The sequence below is a fragment of the Alosa sapidissima genome, chromosome 1 (assembly GCF_018492685.1).
Source record: "Alosa sapidissima isolate fAloSap1 chromosome 1, fAloSap1.pri, whole genome shotgun sequence".
NCBI lineage: Eukaryota > Metazoa > Chordata > Actinopteri > Clupeiformes > Clupeidae > Alosa > Alosa sapidissima.
The window spans coordinates 16,837,533-16,863,652 of record NC_055957.1 but is presented as its reverse complement, the minus strand read 5'-3'; the positions used below and the strand labels follow the sequence as shown (position 1 = coordinate 16,863,652).

Sequence of the window (26,120 nt, the reverse complement as noted above, 5' to 3'; positions counted from 1 at the left end):
AAAAATCATTACGCCACTGACAAAGAAAAACCTGGTCTATAGCGAAAGGCACATAAAGCACAACTGAAGATGCACTGTCATGATGTGTAAGCAGCCCTTTGCAACCAGTCCCAAACAACTCCTCTGCAGGATAAATATCCTAAGGATTTTTATTCAGTCATTTGAACATTATTGGGATAAGTGTTGCTTTTTTCAGGCTAGGTTTTCAATTAACCAGTTCAGTCAATAGTGAAAGTAAATAACTGTGTAGAATTGTTTTGCCGTTGACTATGAGCCCACAGTGAAGTTAGTTTCATTTTGCCTATGAGTTAATACAGTAATAGGCGAGTGCAGAATGCATGTACTGTAGGCTATGCTAGTCACAAAGCAAGTAGCCTACTAGTGGAATTGTGCAAGTAGATTCCTTCAGATGGGTTGACTGTCAAAATACTGATGGGCTGTTTGATGTTGCGCTGCTGGCTCTAAAGGGAATTCTCATTCTCATTGGTTTAAACTTTAAAGGATGTTACGCCCAAAACACAACCATGACTGATTAAGAAACATAAGAACAAACCTTTTGCACCCAGTGTTTGATCACAAAATCACACCATTAAATTAGCGAATGTGGACTGGACACGCCTTAAACGTCTTCAAACTTTGCACCTCTGCCCAGACGTTTCAGATCGCCAAGATAGGGCCCATGGTGTACAAAGAGACAAACAGGTTCTAATGGCACCTTTGCTAACCATTAGAAATCAGTGAGCCTCATCAATATAATATTGCTTCTCTCTTCCCTGAGAATCATACTGAATACTGTAATCATATTAAATAGTCACACACAGACATACCTTACCTCCAAACTGTGCCAACTACTTCCACCCCTCATATTTGCCAAGCACATATCTTGTACCTCTGATGCAGTATTTAAATACCCCCCACCCCCACATCCCCAGCAAACCCTGTAGCCTGATGCCATTAAATAATTATTGTCAAGCTATTGCTGTAATTATAGTCTGGACACTCAGATGAGGAGAGATTGACTTAGCATATTTTCTTTAATCAGTAGGTTTTGGGAGATGGCTCTACTGCTCTGTTTCAGCAAACTCAACAAGGTGGTGGAAGTAGTTGGCACAGTTTGGAGGTAAGGTATGTCTGTGTGTGACTATTTAATATGATTACAGTATTCAGTGATTCTCAGGGAAGAGAGAAACAATATTATATTGATGAGGGGTGAAAAACATGCCTCTGCTGAATTGAGTACTTGGCAAGCAATTTTGAATAAAGCATTTGAAGTAGCTTTATTTGTCATATCACAAGTGGCTCACTGATTTCAGTAATTCATCACTTATCAGTGCCATCACAACATGACACTGTGTTACACACAAATGACTGACACTTTCTTAATGCATCATGAATGACTTTAAAACGCCTGGAGAAACCCTCATTGAGGACCTCAAATATATGGCAATCTTAACATACCAAGCCTGGAAATGATGGTAATTACACTGTGCTGATAAAATGGCTTTGAATTAATCCAAACTATCAGTGGTTCCATGTAGTCAAATGATCTTGTACTAACAAATCATTAAAAGTGAATTACAGTAATCTGCTTTGAATTCCAAACACAGCATTCATTAATATTTTACATGATTCATTTTCCACTGAACTAGCTCATTTTTCCCACCATTTCCTATTGCAACATTGGCCCATTGATAAGGCCATGAAATAACATTCTGCATCATATGTACTGTATGTCTTTTGAGGAATCCAAGGGAGAAAGATGATGTGTTTGGTTACAATTGTTACAAAGCATGAACAATCCAAAATAAAGTCAAATTAAAACATGCACCTGCTATGGACATCTACGTGTGTGTGAATGAAAGCTTCCCATGGCAGATGGAGCTGAGGAGTATCTTCAAAAACATAACTACCATAACAGCAGGCATGACTAATTTGAAAACTATATTTACTTACGATAAAGGATCTTGACATAACAGAATCATTCTGCAGCAGACTGTAGACATTTCAGCATGTAATTTTGAGTGGTTTCATAGGCAAATAAAAAAAGTCTCCTATTTGAAATCTTTCCTGTGTTCAACATGTTCATATCCTTTACAAATCAAGTGTCAAGCACCAGAACAACAACAGTTAAGCACCTTTGTATTCTTGAGTAATCTTTGGCCTCTTTTTGTAATTTTGACATGTTGCAAAGTTACACAGCTGGCAACAGTGTTTGCCTTCATTGAAAGCAAATATTACCCCACAGTCACAGGCTGCATGGAGCAGATCATCTTTCACACAATCAAGAGATAGATACCGCTGAGCACAGCTTCATGACTAGGCGTCACACAGAACCAGGTGAAGTGACTCCATTACTCCTCACTACATGTGAGGGATGAGTCCAGTCCTCTGGATGGACATCACTGTGCATGACTATGATCCTACTGTGCACAAGAACAGGAATGTTGTGCATTCTGTAAAAACCTCTAACTTGCAAAATAACTCCTCTCCCCCAACCTGGCCTAGTTACTGTATGCCTACATAGGCCAGAGTCTCTGTCCATGCTCCATTATGGGCCAACAAAGCCCCCTCACGATCTCTATACATCTTGTGCAATGGTTGTTCAACTCCAGTTACCACTGCTTATAAGCAGCTTCCCCTAAAATTCCAATCAGGTTTTAGATCAAATCACAGCACAGAAATGGCCCTAGTAAAAATAGTTAATGATCTCAGACTTGCTGACTTAAACAAAGTCTCAATCCTTATTATTCTAGATTTGAGTGCAGCATTCAACATTGATAACATTCATACATTTTATTCACTGCCTTGCAAAGTGGGTTGGTCTCACTGATAATGTTTTAAACTGGTTTTAAACATTATTGGCTGATATTTTTATGTCAGTCTAGGAGATCATGTGTCTGTCTCGGTGTGGCCCAAGGGAGGTGTCTTGGTCCTCTGTTTTTTCCCCTATAATAAGCTTCTATTAGGAAACATCATAAGTCAACATAATATAAACTGTCAGGGTTGTGCAGGCGGACCCAAGTGCAAGACTCCAACAGGCAGAATTACGGACAAAACACGATTTATTTTAACACAAACTTAACAATTAAAGACTTACTTACAACAAACAGGACTTGGGCTAGACAAGAAGAAACAGAGAGACGATCCGACAAGGAACAGAGAAACAGGAGGGTAGAAATAGACATACCAATTAACAGAAAGGCAGAGGACTGGACGAAACCAACGAGACAATAACAGGGAACAGGGGCCTGTTGCACAAAAGCAGAATTAAGACATCCGGGATAAGTTACTGAGCTGCGCTCAATGAATCCAAAACAAGAGCGTACAGGCTTAATTGGTTGCACAACGAGCAAGCCAGGATGAGCAGACACGGATTCATCAAGCCAGGTGAAACCTATCCTGGATAAGTGCGCGCTCACGGCTCCCTCAAATAGACCCCGCCACCGATCACAGATTCACTGATTCACCATGGCAACTAGAGCGGCTTCATTGCTTCTTCTACGGTGTGAAGTAGGTAGATAGCCTTCTCACAACAGCAACACCTCTGTTAAGGAGAATATTGCAACTAGTTCCGCGACCACCACGCGTGAAATGGTTAGGCACTCCCGTGGCGTCACATTGTCGCATGACAGGTCGGGAATGGCAAGTATGTAAAAGTTAATTAATGATCACAAACGTTTAAATAATGACAGTGGGTCTAGGTATATGTGATAACAATGTGTAGTGGGCAGTGGAATAACTATTGGTTTCCGTTTGTGGTGACTGCTGACTGAGATAAGGGATGAGATTAAATAGATCCTGGAACTTAGCCTGGTCTGGAGCAGGCTAGCTCCACAGAATAAATCGCCATGGTGATTTATACCATAACATATCCTGCTGCCCCCTATCCCACTTTTGTGCAACTGGATCACGAATAAATTGAGCCAGGATATCCAAGATATCCCGGCTTAATCCCTTATCCTAGTTTTGTGCAAAAACTAAGTCCAGGAGGAGAGATCACCCCTGTGTTAGCTGAACTGCACTGGCTCCCTGTTTCCTATAGAATTGATTTTAAGGTTCTGTTAATTACTTATAAAGCTCTGAATGGCATATCCCCTTCATATATCTCTGAGTTTTTAATATCTTATCAACCACAAAGGAACCTTAGATCTTCCAATGCTAATCTTTTAATTGTGCTCAAAGTGTTCCACAAGCAAAGCGGAGAAGCTGCTTTTATCCATTATGCACCGAAGCTATGGAACACCTCAAACAGGCAAATTCTGCAAACATCTTTTAAAAAGATCTGAAAACATACCTGTATATGAGAGCTTTTAGTTAACTCACTTTTATCTTGTAGCCTATTTCTTCACATTATTTTACAATCTACTGCTGCTATTTACAGGGTCTTCCTATTCTCACTGGCTGCATTAATTGTAATGTTGTATCTCTTTACCATTCTCATTTTACTTCATTCTAAATCTCTGATGTTTTATTTACAGTATTTTTTTACAGTAGTTTTGTTTGTTTGTATTATTACAATTTTTTCTCTCTATTATTGTGTTAAATGATCCAGATGTAAAGCACTTTCAGCTGCATTCTGTGTATGAAAGGTGCTAAATAAATAGAGCTTTTTATTATTATTATTATACAATTAATTGTAACAATACTGTAGATGCATGTACTGATCATGGCAGAAAAGGATACTGATGAAGAACCTCTGCCAGATTTAACAAACAACACACACACACACACACACTGGACTCAATAGTAACCAGAACAAGCAAAATCATTTTACTGTAAATGCTAAACTGAACACATTTAATGTATGCCATCAGTATAATGCAGAGAGCTAACGCATGAAGGAGAGGACATGGGACACTGCATGCTACACGAATTGCATTTGCAGCAGAGGATATTTCCAGAAGCATGCTGCATAGTAGATTGAAAACAGCCAACACCATTCAATACCTTTCAATAACTGGTTCCCATTTTAAATGCACTGCCTTATGCATTCAAGTTCTACAGATATCTCACATCTTCATCATGACCAGCTTTTTTCCTTCCCTTGCATAACCTGACATTTTCATAATCACTTTTATAGCAATTTGGTGATGGTCCACTGCTCAGAGCTGTGCTTCTATGGGTTTGGCTCTGAGTTGTCACATTTCCCTATTCAAGTGTACATCATAAGGAGGAGTGTGCCAAGGTCCTCTCTATCTCCAGTTAAATATTAGTTTCAAAATATATTCAAAAAAATAAACGCACGTGTGTGTTTGACTTATGCTTAAATGTTATGATGACATCTATTGTAACTGAATTATGGTGAAGTTGCATCAAAGCAACAGACTATTAAATGTCATCCTTGTACAATGACAATCAGATGCAAGGGAGTGTGAATGGTGCACTGTAGCAGTCGCTGGAGTGGTAATCTGACCTCATTTCAATACCATGATTGTGATTCCAGACCAACCACTTCTGCCTGCATTTGTCCCATTCATATCCCAGCCTGTCCACATCCTCGCCCAGACCTCTGCGGTGCAGTGTAGCATCTCAGACCTCATCGTCCTCAAGTAAGTGCCCGCCTCTGGTCAAATGGTCCATTACCCAACCTGCTCCTCCTTGTGTAACCCCGTTATCACCCATTTTGTTCCATTGAATTACACTCAGCTCTTGGGTCCAGGGCCAAGGTCACGTGGTTAATACAATTTGGTGATTTGTACAACTGCACTTTTTCCTCCGACAAAAACTGCCCACTAAGATGGACCGTCATAACAGCTCACCAAGGCTCCTTGTGTTTGGTCAAGGATTTTGATTGCCAATCTGAGTTTCTTTGAACAGAAAAAATTGGCCATCATACCTTTTTGTGTGTGTGTGTTTCCTGAGAATGTGTGAATACGCCTCACTTGATCAGTACAAGCCCTTGAACAGCAAAACAGCAAATCTATTGTGAAGATTTGTGAAATCTTCTATTAAGAAATTAACACTTAAAGCAGACATAGAATGCAAAACCATTTTTACCTTGGCTTTGTTGAATAAGGAGAGTTTGGTGCATGGCTACAAAGCTACTGTGAACCAAAAACACAGTTCTTTCCTCCTTTATATGGAAATCTCAGACTTCTCAGAATCTCAAACAGGTGAATATTAACAAAGACAGTGACGCAAATATAGAAGGTGACACAACTGCAGACTGTGATGCAAGCCATCCCTCAGATCACCACACACACACAGACACACACACATAGCGGTAATACTCACGTAATTATTTCATGTACAGTAAGAGACAGATAAGCATGAGGCCCTAGATATCTGCTAAAATGGGCCATTTAGGGTTGTAAATCGACTTGTAAAATAGCATCTGAGCATGCTTATAACAGACCAAAGTTGCATACCTTCTGGGTTAACATCAGAGACCAAGGTAAAATACTCCATTCATCCACTCTATGTTATCTTTAAGAGTGGAGGCTTAATTATATATATGAAAATGGAGTAATTATTCCACTTGTTATTTCATTTGCGATAGTCATCAACTTGTTCAGTGCCTTCAGGTTTTGCCTCGTTTTTCCTAAGGGGATTAAAAGAACTGATATCTATCTTTCTGTTAATCATAAGCAATGGGGTATGCAAGTAATGATGAACCAAGAGAGATTATCAATTTTGGCTTGGCTGAGGTCATTATTGTACATTGTATTTTGATATCTCTTTCATTCCTAAAGACACACTATATGGCCTGTCACACATGATCAACAAAACTTATTTTTCACATACATTACATTACACCTTATAGTAACCTATGTTTGCATCTATTACACTACAATCTATGAAAATAACTGCAAAACATATTAGTATGTAAGTACACGGTTCAAAATGCCACTGAATCCCAAAGCCTTATTTGGGGTGAGACTAAATCCTTTAAGACTGTAGAAACTTTAGATAAGATATACTGTAGTTACTCCATAGGATGAAAAATAAAAAAGCTAGTCAATTTGGCAAGCATTAGCGTTTTATAGCTAAATCCAGGGTAATGCATCATAATGCTCATATTACGTGTAGTATGCTTTGGGAAAGCATTGCATGTGAGTAGCATGACATCATTCTTAACTTGTACAGGATTGTGAAGCTGAGGCTTATGGCCAAATCAGTTAATATCTGAATAAATAGCACTTATTCCTGCTGCTGCTGTATTCAGGTCCTCAGTAGGTGCTGGTAATATTTTTTTAATGCTGACTGAGAAGCAACATTCATATTAATCATGGCATTTACCGGTAGTATTTTTCAGAGGTCGCACTGTGCAATATGAATATGACCTTACCATACTTAAGTACCATGGTGAAGAGTTTCATTCAACATAACAAGCACAGGGAAGTCATTTGTTCATTCATCAGCATGAGAAAAACTATATTTGTATGTGCTTCAATACCTCAGGAGAGCCAGTGGGTATCTGTAGATTAACATTTAGAATATGAAGCTACCATGAAATTGCTTAAATATGTGCAATTCAATAAGTTCTTTCATAAATTGCCTTTTCAGTGAGGTTCTATCAGTAATGAAAGAATTGAATAGATTTCTGCATATGAATGAGATGGTTTCAATATGTGTATAATATCACTGGATATGCAGATATTTCTGCTAACATGTAGCCGCTGTGCACTTGAAGGATGCTGCTCTAACATCTATTAAATGAAATGCAATGATCTTTACAAAGGCCTAGCTACTGTTTATAGTCTGATAGTTTAAACACTCTCACTTACCCCAAAATAACCTGTTTTGTTTTGTTTGCACAACAAATTGCCCCATTGGGGGACAAATAAACTCACTTGACTTGACTAAACTCACTTCTCCATTCTTGAAAAAAAAAAACTATCATTTTCCTTGACTCGATCCATTTTTTTTTATCCTTCTGCTTCTTTCATTTTTACCCATCTTTCCATATATTGTTTCCTGTCCATATCATATGCCATTAAGCACTCTGTCATCGAGTAAGACCTAACATATTGTTTAAATCTGGGTAGGTTAAGGCATTTTAGCTCCTCTGTTCTAATTATAAATAATTTCCCCAAAAAGATAACAATATTTTTTATACTAGTTCCATTTTTCTCCAAGTCACCCAGTAGTACTGTACATAAATCCAACTGAAAATCTTCATTACATGAGGACAACCATTTTGTAACCTCAGTCCAAAAAAGGGCAACTATGGAGCAATACCAATATAAATGTTCTACAGATTCATCATCCTCTTGACAAAAGCGGCAAGATGATGACGCAACTAATCCCCAAGTATTTAACTTTTGTCAAGTTTCTAAGAACCTACAGTATATATTAATTTATATTGCATATATCTAATCTTTACATCAAGTGTTGTCTCATATATTATGTTAAATACTCGAGTCCAAGGTATAGGTGCATCAACAACATTTTCCCATTGCTCAAATGTCCTGTATGGAATAGCTACAAATTTATTTTTTGTCAAGTAAAAATGATATATAAGCTTATTTATTTTTTTCTTTTTAATCCATGATGTAATTTTCATACTGGGTCTACATACTAAGTTGAATTCCTTTTTTTTCTTAATGATCTTCTTCCACGTTAGTGGCAGAGATCCTAATAATTGGTTGTATTGCTGAATAGTACAAGTTGTTCCATAAATCTCTGTTATTTCTTTAAATGTCATAACTTCTCCTTTTTCATTAATCATTGACAAATATTATTCCTTTTCTTAGCATTCGTTCAAAACAAAATGTGTGTTTGTTTATTAACATATTTGAATTGAACCATAGCAGCTGCTGTCTTACCTGCTCACTGTTTTCCGGTGGATGATACTGAAAATAAAGCCAACATTGAAGTGCTTCCGACTGAAAAGCAGACATCTTTGCAGATATATGACTGATCATTGAAAAGGCTGTATTTGTAGAAAAGGAAACAAGCTTCTGTTGAATAATGGATGAACTAATTTTATGAGTTTTGTTGAAAACCAATCAGGATTATGGTAGTATGTTGGTATCAGAGAAGCTTTCAATGATAGAGTTAAAGCCTTCAGATTCAAAAGCTTAATTCCACCTATACTGTAATCATTATACAGGTATGAACGTTTTATTTTGTCTTTTTTGTTGCTCCATATAAATTTAAATATTTGCCGTTCATATTCCTTAAAGAAATCTTCTCCAGGTATTGGCAAGGCTAACATCAGAAATATGAATTGGGTGACAATCATTGTATTAATTAATGTTGTTTTCCCATAGATAGATAATTTACTTCCTTGCCAAGGTTGAAGGATTTTTGAGACCCTACTTAGTTTTTCATTATAATTAAGTATTGTTACATTTTTTATTTTATCTGGTATAATGATACCTAATACCTTTATATTTCCATTAGTCCACTGAATTGGTATACTGCATGGCAGAGTAAAATTTGTATATTTTAGTTGACCAAGACGCAGCAAGAAACATTTTTCATAGTTTGGTTTTAAACCAGATATGTTTGAAAAGTTATTCAATTCTGTTATTAAGTTTTGCAAGGATGCAACATCTGGTGACAGTAGAAAAGTTGTATCGTCTGCATACATAGATACTTTTGTATTTATACCTTGAAGGGTCAAACCTTTAATTTTATTATTATTTCTTATTTTCATTGCTAGTATTTCAATTGAGATAATAAAAAGATATGATGATAGGGGACAACCTTGTTTAACCCCTCTTTGCAATTTAATCGGACCCGAAAGGTATCCATTATTTATAATCCGACTTGAAGAGTTTTTATAAATAACTTTTATCCACTTTATTAGTGAGTCTCCAAAGTTAAAATAAATTAAAGTTTTGTATATGTATTCCCAATTTATTTTGTCAAAGGCCTTTTCAAAATCAGCCACAAACACAAGACCTTTTTTGTTGGTAGTCATAGTGTTCGACTATTTCTAATAATTGCCTAATGCTATTTGAGATATTTCTTCCTTCCAAAAAACCGGTCTGATCATGATGAATTATTTGTGATTTGTGACTCGATCCATTTTCCAAATACACTGACACTGTTCTCCAATAGAATATGTGCAAATAAAAAGTATATATTGTATGCTGAGTCTCATTAGACAGCGTGCCCCCTTTTTACTGCAAGGAATGAAAGCTCACAAACTAATGAAAGGAATTTCTTTGATCAGAAATGTAAGATAAGTCAGACACATGAGGCTGACTGGATGATGCTGGCTTAGTGCACCCTGTTGAGTTTGTAAAGCACCCTGCCGTGTTGGGTAATCCTGCTGCCTAGACGGTGCTAATGATGAGGCGTTTGTCTTCCATCGCCACCATAAGTAAACCTTGTGAACTTCATGTCACTGTGCTACTAGGATAGTATAAATGAAAGACTATATATAATTTCATCTAACAGAAAAGTCACAAATGATTATGTGTTTTCTCGGGTGACAGGGTTTATTTCTTTCAGTTAACAACCTGAGCTCCAAAGTGACATGGTGACATAGGATCTGACCGAGGCTGAAATCAACTAGAGAAATGTTTCATATTAGCCCAAAACTCAGCAAGCACAAGGATCAGATTGACACTTAAAACATGTCTATCTCAGATTAATCTTCAGCACTCGACTACGTCTTAGTCAAAAACGAATTTGACATGATTATGATGCGGAAACAACACTCACAAATAATTTTGAGGAAATCTGAGTGCCACAGAGGAATTTCAGTTATTACTTGTCTCTCTATTCATGTACCCCAGTACTGTAACAGCTGATCTCCACTTAATCATGCCGTTGAAAAACTTGAAATATGTCTTAACTGGTCTTGCTTTGGGACCCACAGTTTCCCATGTTCATTAAGTCGTGACCCATATATTTTTTTACTGATCAAGCCAACGGATACCGTGAGAGCTACATGAGACACATGAAGTGCCTGTAGGCCTACTTGTTTGGAACATGCTGGTGTTTGGCATTACATTTGTGAAGTCTTCAACTCTTGATGTCACCTTTCAAAGTACTCGACAGGTTTGTCTTTGACAGGGGTGCTTTGTTTCCATGTGGCATTTTCTCTCATGTGCCAGCAATTCAGTGAATACCGCACACTGGGGTTTCTGTCCAATTTAGTCTCAATTTAAGTGAAACCATATCCTACTTCAAATATTCAGGGTCATAGCCTACTTGCTATCGCTAAAATGATGTCTAACATGACCTGTCACATAAATATTGTCTATGTCCATGGCAATGACTGACATACAAATGTCTATCAAAATAAAGGTCCAACATTAGATCTGAGGTAACATTTTAAATGGTTGATTTTATTTTTGTTTGTTTTTAACCACAAGCTCCACGACCCACCCAGAATGGTTCCGCGACCCACTTTTGGGTCCCGACCCACCAGTTAGGAAATACTGGCCTATAGCATTTCTGAATGTATGCGGAAAGGTAAACACTGATACAGTGCACGGTGATCTTTACACTAAAACCTTGTGTTCTGAATGCATGAATGAGTCAAATGGCTACAAAATGAATTTTATTTTTCTTGTCAGCTTGTGAACCCAGATCACAAGTAATTCTGAGTGTCCCAAATGCACACAGTCCCAGGCAGCCATGGCCATTTTTGTTCCAACTTAAAAAGTCTCTGTGCCATCACCTCCTTCCAGGCTGCTAAAGTATTTTATAAATGCATTAATGCCCCATGAAATTACACAGGCCTAACTGTCATTTCATTCTCTCTTCCTCTTTTCTCTCTCTCTCTCTCTCTCTTACAGACACACACACACACACACACTCACAAATACACACCCATTCTTCTTCTTTTTTATCATAAAAGTTCATAAAGCCTGCAGAGATATTTTCCTAACCACACGGCCCATAAGGATTAAATGAATGAGACTTCCTGATTTGCTGATATCATATTGCATATCATAGGTCATCCCAGGCACCTGTTTTCTCAAATGCAGGAGCTGTCATCAGCTTTGGCTGTGTGATGAAAAGTCTTGCCCCAGGTTTAAGTGATAACAGTGGAGTCACTGGGCCATAAAACCACATGCTCAGAGTTTATAATCACATCCATTAATCATGGCTCTTTCATTTCCATGGGCCAGGAAGTTCGCTCCCTCTCCATTGAAGTTTATGGGAAGTAGATCAGAGTGAAACAGCAGTAGATTTACATATTGCCTCAAATGTATGTAGGCCTATGTATCCATGAACTGAGTTGTTTGAACAAATAATTATCAAATAATCTGAGGCAAGCATGAAGATGGACGTAAAGGAGAGCAAATTAACTGAAATGTTAGTATCTGTTCAGAATGTTTAGTTCTCTTTCAGTCAAGTTCATTCAATGTTAACATATGGGAAGTCATTCTCAGATGATGTCATCGATCTGAATCATCGTCGTCAATGATCTCCAATCACCTTTCTCCGGGATTATGTTTTTACGGGCCACTATATACAGTAAAGGCAGATCATGAGAAACTAGTCCTCTTGGCATTCTTGAGCGATCACGAAGACGCTCGAAGATGAAGCCTTCCACCCACCAGTGAGCTGCAGCTCACCATGCAAGCAGGATGCAAGCAAAAAGTCCCCTGCCCGAGCCTCGCCAGCTCTCCCCATCTCGGTACGAAATCAAAAAATTCATAACCGTACATCTACAATGTTTTGCCTTTTGAAAAACAACAAACAAGAAGGACATAACAATTGTAAATATGAAACTTGGGTGTGCATTTCTTCTCAACTACCAATATCAAAATGGTGTAATGTCCTGCCAGTACATATTGGAAAATTGGAAATAAGGAAATGGAATTAAGCTTCTGCTTCGACCACAACAAACTGAACAGTATTTTATAGGGAGTGTTGTTACACTAGCATAAACATGCTATGACAGATACCATCATGCAATTAATCATTATAATACTAACATCTATGTAAAGGTGTCATATTACCATCATAAGCAAGTATCATGCCAGTCATCAAACAACAGCTTAGGTTGTCTACCATTAGGCTGGAGTTTGGAAGTTGTAACCTACTAATTGCCACATGGCACGATGACACTAGTCATATACTGATTTCTTTAGGTATGCTGAACCTGATTAAACCTTCTTCAGTGATATGAAATAAAAACCTGTGCATCCATATGCTTATCCCAGCAAGACAGTGAATCATGAGAAAACCTCAAATACTATCCATTATAAACTGTTTATACACAGTTCATCATATCGACTTTAAGTAATAAATTATTTCTATGTAGCTTAACCCTGGGTGTTGTAGGACCTTCAATGACTAGCTGAAGTTATGACCTGAGGTAATGTAATGTTTAATGTTTTAATGTCTGTAATATCATGAGTTCATTGAAGCCAAAACTCCTTTCAAAATCACACCAAACATACAGTACATCAGAATTCAGCTGGTTTGTAACTGAATGAGCAAAACATTGCACTGTCATCAGATTCATGTACTGTATTGTATGAGGTTAAAGTAGCGCCTTGGGCTCTTTTATACAGCTTAAAGAATCGATGCACCGTACTGCACGGCTGAGATCAAAGTCCAACAACATTAGCACAGAGACGCCTAACACCTGAGCGAGCAATAGAGCCTCAGAAGCTGCCTGCATAGTAAACCATATTTATTTATTTAGTTTGTTATTTTAGAGTGCTCTGAAAACACAAGACACACTAAGACTGACAACATGCAACTCACGTGGAGGCATGTGGCTTTGGTTGTGGTTGACCTGGATTTCAAGCATTCAAGACAGCTGACAGCTGACAGTTTTTTGATATAATGAATTCTCTTAATAATGGGTCTTGGACTGCCAGTCACTGCAGCCTCCACATTAACTTGGCTGTTATGAATATTAGCTATAAACAAGACAATGAGGAAGAAAACACATATGCACTGAAAAGCCATGCTTTAGGCAGAATAGTTGTAATTGCTTGGCACAGTTCTATCCATGCAGACCTAAATATCCAAGCCACATCAGCAGTGGGGCATCATGCAAATGTGCTCAGTTCAAACTCACCAGATGCAGACACACTGATGGATAGAACTAAACTGAACACATGAGAAAGTCTCTTTCAGAACATTTTAGCAAACAAGAAAACAATTTCCTACCTTCTTTGAAACTGAAGCTATATGAAGTCCACTGTCAACACACAGATGCACAGATGGAACAGAATGTAGGAGGGATTCCCAGGTCTCATCTGTCACAAAGCATACCTGGAGCTGGTTACTGTCCTTATCACTGTGTTCCCTGCTCTGATGAGAGACACATTACTGAGGAGGCAATAGAGAATAGAAGAGTGGAAATAAAATACACACTGACTGAATGCTCTCTCTCCCTCCCTCTCCCTCTCTCTGTCTCAGATACACACACACACACACACACACACACACACACACACACACACACACACACAGAGCAGTCTTGCTCTTGCAGTATCAATTTAGTATGACAGAACATAGCACATCTCTATTATAACCAGCCAATCAATAACAAGAAATTCAAAGTCATGCTCCTCCTGGATAGGTAATCATATGAAATAAAATCAGTCTTTGGTTTATTTTACATTTTGCTAAGTTGCTTTAAGACTATTGGGAGATGTGTAGCACACCAAGCCATTTACGGTTGCAGCCCAACCAAGCACCTATAACTGCATTATTCTAAAACAGATATTCTATACACAAATAAACAGCATCTGATTTGGGGGAAAGCCATAATGGTAAGCACCTGCAACATAAGTATTCACAGCAAATAACAAGTTTAGCCTACCAGGTAAGAAGGCTTTGTTGATGGCTCTGATAGCATCAGCAATTAATTCTCTAAGCTCCTAGACCCACTTTGGACCCATTGCCATGGTGAAAACTTGTGGTGGAAATGGAGGTAAGCCAACCCATAATTGTGTTGACGCACAACTGAATGCCTTCGAAATATGCCCGAAGCCCTTCCACTTCTTGAATTTCCCCTTGGGGATCAATAAAGTAAGTAAGTATGTATGTATGTATGTATGTATGTATGTATCTATGTATGTATGTATGTATGTATGTATCTATCTATCTATCTATCTATCTATCTAAAAACAGACTGTGAGACACAGATTTAAAGGCATTTTCAGTATCCAAGAAGCCCACCATGATGTCTACTGTCTTTGCCGTTTGCAACCTGTTGGGCACCTAAAGTGTTCAGAAGTGGCCAATGTACAAACGTGTGCAAATGTGGCAGAGTGCAGGCAGGTCTGTGTTCACAGGTAACAATGATACCAGTGTGCAGCTGTGCACGACCCCCGTGATGCAGACCACATGGAGGGTTTCTCCAATCCCTAGCACCCAGGAGTCTGTCACAGCAATAGCCAATCAATTATAAACATTCAACTGTCCATAACCTTGAACCTCTGAACACTATATAAGCTCGACTCACTCACCTTCAGTGTTGCCAATTTAGCGACCACTGCTAGATCTGGCGACTTCTGGTCATCCCTAGCGAGTCGCGACAAATTTGGCGACTATAGTCTAGCCTACTCGCAGTCACAACTATGGCAAACTCTGTATTGTTGTTGAAACGTCAGAAAATCTCCCTTCTCGTGCCTGTTTTGCTTGTTGCGTTCGCCCAAAGTGTTGCCCCATGATTATAAAAGTAATGACTGGCCTATGTAGTATCAGCCCATGTTATTGCTACCCATTGTCTTACTGTAATGTTAAATTGTGTATGGTGAAGTTATAATCAGACTTCAAGCAGTGCAAAGCAGAAGCAGCAGCTGGCAATGGATTGGAATGATTAGCCACTAGATGCTTATTCTGGTGTAGGCTATGACGCGATAGTATACATAAGTTTTAAATTAGATAAGATTAGATTAGAATATAAACTTTATTGTCCCCAAAGGAAGGGCAATTTGTCTTGGCCATACAGTGCTACATATCGCCAGTTCAACACTACATAACACATAAAAGACAGACCAATTGATAGTCTACAGAAGTGTAAAGTGTAATGTGTATTAAATCAAATGTATCTTAAAATCTTTAACAGTTTTCTATATAGTAGGAGAAAAGCAAACAGGTATAAAGGGCAATTAAAGGGCTATCACATTTTTTTGGAGGGGGGGGGGGGGGGTTTCAACACAACGTACTGACGTTATCAATATGCAAATCAGTGCTGACTAGCGTCATTTAGCGTCTTTTGAACCTGGCTTTAGCTAGGCCTACTTTCCATTTGAAATAGCAAAACTGCTCACCACTGCTCCAAGCAGATTCATTAGAGAAGTTGCTGGAGCCAAGGACCTCACTCATAGATTAGTTAGCCTAATAGCTGTTTGATTGTCATTGAGAGATGATCTTATGGAAAGTAGCCTACCCAGTGCCAATCTCTAGGTATGGTGAAGGGTCCTATGTGATGATGTGGGGCTATTTTAATTCCAAAGGCCAAGGGAACTTTATCAGGATGCATAGTATCCTGGATCCATGAAATAACTGGCCTTTAAAAATCTGCCTGCCTTTATGGGAATTTAACATAGGGATGTGTACTTATGCCACCTATATTTTAAGGAAGAACATTTATTTATTTACGATACATTAGGCCTTGTTGCTTGTAGGCAACATACCCTATTTTGCCTTGTTGAAATAAAATGAGACATCCCTTAAAGAAGTAAATACCTCTTTAAGAATTAGACAACTCAATACTAACCAATGAAAATGCAAATTAGTGGTCACATGCCCCACAGGCAGCTATTTTGACTCTTCTTTCAGCAGATGCACACGTTTGGCTGGGTATTATATTTTCTCCCTATAGAAAAGTGTGAATTAATAACTAATTTCTAATCACTAATTTCCCTCAAGTTTACATTTTTCAAAAAAATTGACAACCTTCATTGTATTTATAAAATATATATAAAATTATGTATATTTTAAAAAAATGTTTTTTGTTTTTAAAAAAAAAAATATGTTAAACCTAGCTAGCGGCTATGGCGAAATGTTAACACTACAGCATCCATGATTACCGGTACAAGGACAGCAATATGCTTGGGTGTAAGAATAGCAAGTTATTATTTGACCGTGAGACTTAACCCAGGAAAGGCTGTCGTTTTTGTATGGAGAGGAGTGGGAGCTAGGCTATTAGCTAACGTTACTGTCTTGGCTGACATTCTCTGGCTGAGCTAACCTGCTGGTCGTGTCATCAGAACGCCTTTGCACAGAGGAAATGCACAGATATATGCATCAGCCGAAGTTCCCAAAGCAAATGTAGGCTATGTTTCAGTCCCAACTTTCTCTAGTCACTTCCAGAGTTCGTGTTTTGGCCGGCGTTAGCGCGCTAGCCAAGTAACGGCATTAGCTCTGCTTGATTGAAATATCAGCTGAGGTAATGCTAATGGGTTTGAAATCTATTTCTCTGAGCTCGGTAGTGGTTCTCTGCATCTATGAAAATTCATTAACAGCAATCGGTAAGGGTAGACTTTAAAGATGAAAGTGTTGCGGTGAATTAATTGTTGTTTTGTCTCTTGCAGGAGAAGAACCTGATTTTTGGGGAAACATTTTCTAACAACATTTTTTTATCATTCAGACTTTTTTAAACATTCAATAAAATTAATTGAAAATATTTCTGGCATCTTTCTTGTGTCTTTATAGATCTAATCATTTATAGCCTAGTGTAAAATGTGCAATCTCAAGTTCCGACCTAAATAAATAAAGGTCGTATAAGCCTTTATTTAAGCCGGGGTGGGCATAGCTTTGATGAGTCGTTGAAATATTGGCTCATCGATGATTTGCCGACATCCCGGCGATGTCTTGCCAATGAGCAAACGATGAGTCGTTGAAACATTGGCTCATTGTCGTTTTCGATGATTTGCCGACATCCCGGCGATGTCTTGCCAATGAGCAAACGCTTCCTATGCGATGTCTTCTAGACTGTAACGGCATTCATCGGCCCGACATCGGTAAGATTTATGTGTGCCGTCTGGAAAATCATATTTGTAACTCGTATATTGATTTTTACAAATATAGATGTGCATTTGTAAATAAAATGCCATTTGTAAAACCGAAAATTTCATTTGTGAAATGTGATTCTGCATTTGTGGATCACCAGCACACGCATTCTTTGCTTTCCAAAGTTACGTGTTTTTGAGATGTTCTTCACATGAAAGTCAGACAAATCCACATGTAAATAGGCCTACTTTAATTCACCGGCACACAGAAATCGCAATCCAGTAGATGGCGACATCCACAAATATTTCTTGACTTGCATTCGTGTTTTGACATCCACAAATAAAAAAAATCATATTTGTAACTTGTAAATTGGTTTTCACAATTGTAGATGTGGATCACCAGCACACACAGTTTTTGTTTTCGCATTTGTGGATCAGCATTTGTGGATCACGTATTTTTGAGACAAACTTTGCGCAGAGATATGGAGCTAAATTTGTCTCAATAATATTTGTATATGAGCAGAGGGGGATCCACAAATATTTCTTGATTGGCATGTGTGTTTTGGCACTGCTTGGCCCCCACATTGCTGCTTGCAGCTATATTTGTAAATGAAATGGCATTTGTAAAACCGAAAATTTCATTTGTGAAACGTGATTCTGCATTTGTGGATCACCAGCACACGCATTTGAAAACGAAAACTGTGTGTGCTGGTGATCCACAAATGCAAAATTAGATTTCACAAAGGCAATTTTCAGTTTTACAAATGCCATTTCATTTACAAATATAGCTGCAAGCAGCAATGTGGGGGCCAAGCAGTGCGCTATAGCAGGAATGGCGTTGCCATGGCATGAGCAAGCACTCACAGCAAGTTTGATTGCAATTGGATAAAGTATGGCTGAGAAATAAGCTTGTTTACTTTGTTACAGTGTCCCTAGAGGCCAAATTACACCAATGTCCTTGTGCGCTCTCGCAATCAGCTACCATGTCCCTCTACCAAGTTTGGACTTCATACACCAAAGTGTTGCTGAGATGTGAGCTCACTTTCTTTGTTACAGTACCCCTAGAGGTCAAATGAGACCACTTTCCTTGCATGTCCTCACAATCAGCTAATATGTCCATGCATCAAGTTTGAGGGGTTGCTGAGATATGAGCCCACTTCCTGTATTACAGCACCCCCTATAGAGGCCAAATGATGCCAATTTCCTACTGTGTCCTCACAATCAGGTACCAAGTCCCTGTACCAAGTTTGGACTTCATACATCAAAGCGTTGCTAAGATAGGAGCTCACTTCCTGTATTACAGCGCCCCCTATAGAGGCCACCTGATGCCAATTTGGTAGTGCGTCATCATAATCAGGTAACAGGTCCTTATACCAAGTTTGGACTTTGTACACCAAAGCGTTGCTGAGATACAAGCTCACTTCCTGTATTACAGCGCCCCCTATAGAGGCCACATGATGCCAATTTCATAGTGCGTCCTCACAATAAGATACCAAGTCCCTGTACCAAGTTTGGACTTCATACATTAAAGCGTAGCCGAGATGTTAGCACACTTCCTGTTAGGCGGCATCATAGCCATGTGTGATTGGCTGTCACGGGCAAATAAACTTGAAATTAAAAAATTTGACAAGTATCGTTTGTGCGGCTCGGTCAGAAGATCATCTCCTCCAAGTTTCTTGAAAATCGGATGAAATTTGTAACCGTTGAAACTTTTCATAGAGTTTGTATTAAACCCAATATGGCGGAGATCCAATATGGCGGAAAGTGACGGGAGAGGGGTCGATGAACTCGGGATGGTCCAAGGATTCAGACGCTACCTCAATTGTGAAAATCAGACAAAAGAGTCAAGGATCACGCGCATGAACGCATGTCCAGTGTTGAACTGGTGGTGGCGCTAGAGCGTTCAATGTATATGCACAAAAATTGCTGTGAGTGATTGGGACAGTGCCCTGACTAATGGCATCGAGTTTTGTTATATTAACTCAAAGTACCACGAAGATGTTAGTCCAATTTCTGTTTGGTGGCTTCATCGCAATATTTGATTGGCTGTCACGGGTAAACAAAAATGAAATTGAAAAATCTGACAAGTATGTTTTGTGCGGCTCGGGCAGAAGATTCCATGAAAATCGGATGAAACTTTTCATAGAGTTTGGCAAGGGCGTCAGTTTGTTTTTAGAAGTGGTGGGGACAATAACCATAAGCTTGAGTGTGTTTTGAAAAGTGCGGGGTACCCTTATGTAAGCTATTCATCCATTCAACGCTGCATTACAATATGCTCAACAGTATAGGCTAGTGTTGCGCCGGTTAAGGTTTTTTAACATCCGCACCCACCCGACCCGTCAGGAGAGTCAATCTGCACCCACTCGACCCTCAATATGCACTGATTAACTACCCGAACCTGACCCGACCCGACAAAAAAAACAACAAAAAAAAACAATGAGACGTCTTTTTGCCGCAACGTGTGTCTGAAAACGAGGTGAAAATTTGCAGGCCTGCTGATCTGTTCACATGATGCGGAATTTTGGGGAGGCAGCATCAGCTATTAATGTTATGTGCAACAGGGGCGTGTAGAGTGATAGGCGTAGGCCTTATTATGCGTGGGCCTTCAGATGCAGCAGGTGTGTGATTTCCAAAACCATGGCGGGAGAACCGACTGCACTTTGGTTAGCTTGCATTTGCTTTGCTGTTGCTGAATGTTAGATTCTTGCGATAGATGTCTTCAGACAATAAAAAGTAATTTGGAAGGGAAATTGAAGAGAAGAGTTGCCCCCTGCGTTGGCCGTGATTCCCCTTTGAAAATCAGAGGTTCACAGGCTACTGTGGCCTTGGTCAGTGGCGCCGCCAGCCTTAATCCTGTAGCCTACGCACTTTTCGTACAATTCATTCATGAAATCATTCAATACAACAATAAAAATAGCTTGTGTATTGTCTTAATTGAAACATGCTTCACACACAAATGATAGCCTAGGGCAAAGAGAATGGACATCTCAACATAAGGATAGGCCTACATTAGAAGATGATGGTTGGTGTAAACTTTGTCACACGACGTGATAAGCAGTTCTGGCGCTTAAAAACGCAACGTTCCATTCAGTCATAAATCATTCAAACGTAGGCCTAGTGCTCGTCATGAAAAGAAAACAGCAGCTTAATATTTTTCAGCTGTTTAACAGTAGGCCTAGGCGCACTGTATCAGTTATGCCGTAGGCAGTGAGATTATTAGGCATTGCATCCTGTCACTCTGTTTGGAACATCGCAGTTCAGGTTGATAAGATTCAGTTAATGCGAGTATGGGTCGTCTCAAAGTTTGGGACAACCAAACAGCAGAGTAGGCAAAGCAAATCCTACTTGTTAGGTTACCAATAGCTGTCTTTTCTCTAGGCCTAGGCCTATCGGAAATCGCGACATAAGCTCATTGGTTTCTTTTTTCTTTTCTTTCTTGTTCGCGTGTTGGGTAGTGAAGCGATGCATTTAAATCAATGTACATCAGAGCCGATATGGCCAGCCCTGATCTGCTGCTCTGTAAGGTAGCCTATTTCGGTCCCACCCAAATTTGCTGAACTACTTGCGAAGTAGCCTATTCATCACAGACATCACATGTATCACACGAACGAGCTTTTTCTCAGCTTTTAAACGATGTTGGTGGTTAGTTGTTGTGGTAAACGGTTCGCGAGAAAAGTAGCCTAACTTTAATTTAATCATAGCCTATTTTCTGCACCCGTCTCCCTACCCATTCATCTTGGCTTCGCGAACTTTCCCTCAACACATGACAAACCATATATCAGAATAAACAGCAGACCTTACCGAACACAAAGGTGTAATTAAAGTTTAAAGTTTTAATTAAAGTTTAAAGCACTCCCCTGTACAGTTAGCCATTCCAGAGTAATCCGGTTTTAAATTTGCAGCAATGTCTATATGCATGTCTCCAACTTTGGGGTTCACAATGTGTTTAAATTGTTCAATAGGCCTATATGATTTTATAACAGGCCAAATACAAAATAAATGTTACAAATATCGCCTAGATAGCCTATCTGTAAACATTACAATCAGAGGATACATATAGCCTAGGGCAGACTGACGCTCATGAGTTCATGCTTTGTTTTATCGCTGGATTTTAGGATAGCCTAATATGGCAACCGATTGCATTCCGAGCTACAGTCAACTCTAGCAGGCATTACATGACTGGAGGGTCGGGTGGGTGCGGATGTTAAAAAACCTTAACCACGCAACACTCGATCCACACATATCTAGGCAGCTGTGCATGCTGTGATTGTGCACGCCTATCGCATGGTTTAGACTCGATGATTTCAGTATGTGGGGATTTTTTCGGTCGCAATTGGTTTGCACATTTTTAGAAGTGGTGGGGACAAAATTCTAATTATAAATAGTGGTGGGGACATATCCCACCCATCCCCACCGTAATCTACGCGTATGGAGTTTGGACTAAATCCAATATGGCGGAAAGTGACGTAATAGGGGTCATTGAACTTAGGTCAGTCCAGGGATTCCAACGGTGCCTGATATGTGAAAATCGGACGCACCGTTCAATGGTCACATGCGTGAATGCAATCCAGGTTCGACCCATTGGTGGCGCTAGAGTGTTGGGCATAGCGTTCTTCCAAATTTCAGAACTTTAGACCCAGCGGTTCAATTTTCGGACAGATTTTGACCTGTTGGTGGCGCTAGATGGCTGGGTTTAGAGGTCCGTAAATGAGTGTGAGTGGTCAGTGGAGTGTCCCGAAACTTTCTGCCAAAAAATCTGCACTTTTTAGCCAGGCGTTCTATGGGCTAACCTGACCCTAGCCAGATGAATTTCGCTCCGCCTAGCTCCACTAATCCATCTGGAACCGATCCATTGAAGTGTTGCTTCAGAAGGCTGGGCCTAATCAAAAAATGCTTGCATATGATTGAATAAGCCACTTGTCCGTCATCTATTGACGTGCTACTTCAACCACTCACATCGAAGCCAACCCGTGGCGCTAATAACAGTCTCACAGTCGCTTCTACGCTATGTCACATCTATGAAACTCCCGCCCTGCGTCCTGATTGGCTGTACCATAAAATCGGTTGCAGAAATCACTCTCAATGGAAGAGGTCCCAGATGGATGTGAGTGAAGCTAGGTGGAGCTAAGCGGAACGAAATTCATCTGGCTAGGGTCAGGTTATCTATGGGCTGCCATAGACTATGGCAGAAGTGTAATAATAGGAAAAGCTAGTAACTCAATAACGTACATCTACAATTGTGAAAACCAATTTACAAGTTACAAATATGATTTTTTTATTTGTGGATGTCAAAACACGAATGCAAGTCAAGAAATATTTGTGGATGTCGCCATCTACTGGATTGCGATTTCTGTGTGCCGGTGAATTAAAGTAGGCCTATTTACGTGTGGATTTGTCTGACTTTCATGTGAAGAACGTCTCAAAAACACGTAACTTTGGAAAGCGAAGAATGCGTGTGCTGGTGATCCACAAATGCAGAATCACATTTCACAAATGAAATTTTCGGTTTTACAAATGCCATTTTATTTACAAATGCACATCTATATTTATAAAAATCAATATACGAGTTACAAATATGATTTTTTTATTTGTAGATACCAAAACACACATGCAAATCAAGAAATATTTGTGGATCCCCCTCTGCTCATATACAAATATTATTGAGACAAATTTAGCTCCATATTTGCAGAGTATTTTGTTTGATTAATGCTTAAGCGGACATGCATTATACATGAACTGGTGATTTCCGCTTGTTTTCGGCAAGATCTTTCTTTGTATTCTGTCTCACTGTGGGCTTGTGAAAATGTGGATCTCCCGGTACTCGAGGGGCGGAGGCAGAGCAAAGCGCTGTTAACAAGTAGGCAGAGTCTTGTTGAATATTCACAAATTTTATGCAAATATCACAAGTTAAACTGCTCACCATCTAAACTGGAACACCGGAGTTGTCTAGAAATTCAATGGTAGCTGTTAATTTACTGTCTGTAATAGTTACAGCACAAGAGGCTCTTTCAGAGAGCCACGGACCTAAATTCATTTACAATCCGTTGAAAGACTGCAGTATGACATGGAGACACATGTATAAAAATTCATATCTAGCTTTGTTGGGTGACAAGCTTAAACGGGAGGCGAGTGTGATTCACTGATATTAATATTAGCAGTGCTAGATAGACTTGCATGCATGTTACAAGGACACTAGGCCATGTCATGTAAGGAACATGGTGCTGCCAAAAATCAGAAACATAGCCTACATTGCAGAGCCACTTCATCTTTATTATTTCATGGTGAATAAATGTTACACTACTGTGCACAGCCCCATGCTTCTCTGACGTGACGAAGCTAGCACATTATTATAAGTCTCCTCCAAGTGACGATCATTTTATACACAATGCTGGCAATGCTGAAAACAATTAACATCCTTATTTATCTTACTTACATTGAGTTGACTGTGTGGCTTAATCCACAGAGCAATGTTTCGTTATGGTTTGCTAAGGAGTAACCCTTTGCTTAAAATAGTGGAGATCTGGGACGAGAGAGAATTTAAGTTGCCGTTTTTGGAGCCTGGGCTGTCCACAGAGATCACATTTTTTTACAGTGTATTCAGGACACAGACAGCTAGCGGTTGGTTAGGTGATGTTTGCAGTAAGTTACATAAAATGTTTTAGCCTAAAAAATGTGTGGCATCGCTTAGAGCAGTGGTTTTCAAAATGGGGGCCATGAGGGGGTGTCAGGGGGGCCTCAGCAAGTTGGAAGGAAAAATAAAAGCAACAAATACATTTGAAAAATCTAAAATATACCTATTACTATGAGGGTTGTTATACAATGCCATTTTCATAATTTGTTACATATCTGAACATTACATTTTCCATGATAATGACTGGGAATAATAGTAGAGTGATAGCTCTCATATAGCAGAAAGCCCCAAATGCAATTTTTACACACTGTATGCTCCATCGCGAAGTGCTTGTGGCTAAAATAATTATTAGGATTAGCTTAATGTATTTTTACATTTGCTGTAGTATTGTCGATGGGTTTAATAACAAACACATCAAGGTGGCCCTTGGCCAGAACCTAGTGGTATTTGGGGGGCCTTGTCGTGGAAAAGTTTGGGAACCCCTGGCTTAGAGCACCTTTAAGGCATTAGGATCAATTTCCAAAAGATGATTTTTTTATTCCTCTTTTTAGCCAACTTTAGCATAATAACTTTAACTTTACCAAGTTATGAGCACAACTGTAGGCTATGTTTCAGCGGTAATCCTACATTAGTTTATTTTACCGTAGAACATTGGGAAATCCCATTCAAATCAATGAAGCATTCTGAAGAGCCATATAATAAGTAAGGGATAACGGCCGCCGAGGTGTCCCGGAATTAATGGACGAGGGTGAGAGGCAAAGAACTCCCCAACGCGCAGCTGAGTTTCCCGTAACTTGGTTACAGTTCAGACTCCAGATGTTTGTATTACGCATTATAGCTTACACTCTTAAAGAACCAGTTACACATTCCATCCACAACAACTAAACTAAAATGGTTTACTTTAGACAAAGCTCCATTATTATCCAGTCATAACAAATGTCACTTATCATCCTGCAATGAATCTATTCAACTTATATTACCACTTCAGGTTATTTATTCCATCTGTGCAATAGATGTAATATTAGTGTAATGTGTCATTATTATGACCGCCGCGCAGCGAAGCGGCGGTCATATAGGTTTAGTCAGATTTTATTATTTTTTTTTCAAAATTTCCGTCAATGATTCCCGGGACACTGAAAGACCGGGGTACACGAAACTTGGTGGGCATGTAACCCCACATGGATAGCATGGAACCATCGTTTTTCATTTTGATCTGTAGCCCCCCCCGCTGGACTGGACCCCCCGAAAGGAGGGTAGGGCAGACACAGTTTTCTGTGAATATCTCGAAAACCGTAGGGTTTAGGAGGACCTTTTTTTTTTTGTATGTTGATCTCAAGGGGCCATGTCAACCCATTCCATAACCACTCATTTCATGTATAGCGCCACCTAGTTAAACACAAAAAAGTAAAAATGAGGTGTTGTAATTGAAGGTATCTGTGACCTAACATAGTCAAAACTGCACGAAATTGGAAGTGTAGGATCATTATGACACCCTCTGTATGCACGCCAAGTTTTGTGGAATTCCGTTCATGGGGGGCCACACAATAAATTAATTTATGTTACTATACACCAACTGGCCTGTAGGTGGCCGGAGACAGTTTTCTGTGAATATCTCGAGAACCATAGGGCCTAGGAGGTCCACCTTTTTTTTG

General features: G+C 39.3%; 1 protein-coding gene across 1 annotated transcript in view; it reads right to left on the bottom strand.

Annotated features, from left to right (window-relative positions):
* LOC121724191 (cadherin-18-like) overlaps positions 1-26,120 on the bottom strand; it is a 93,738-nt gene that overhangs the window by 44,379 nt on the left and 23,239 nt on the right. Inside the window, exon 3 of the mRNA XM_042110616.1 lies at positions 14,041-14,184. The gene's annotated coding sequence lies outside the window, so the exon portion shown is untranslated. The remainder of the gene's footprint in view (positions 1-14,040; positions 14,185-26,120) is intronic.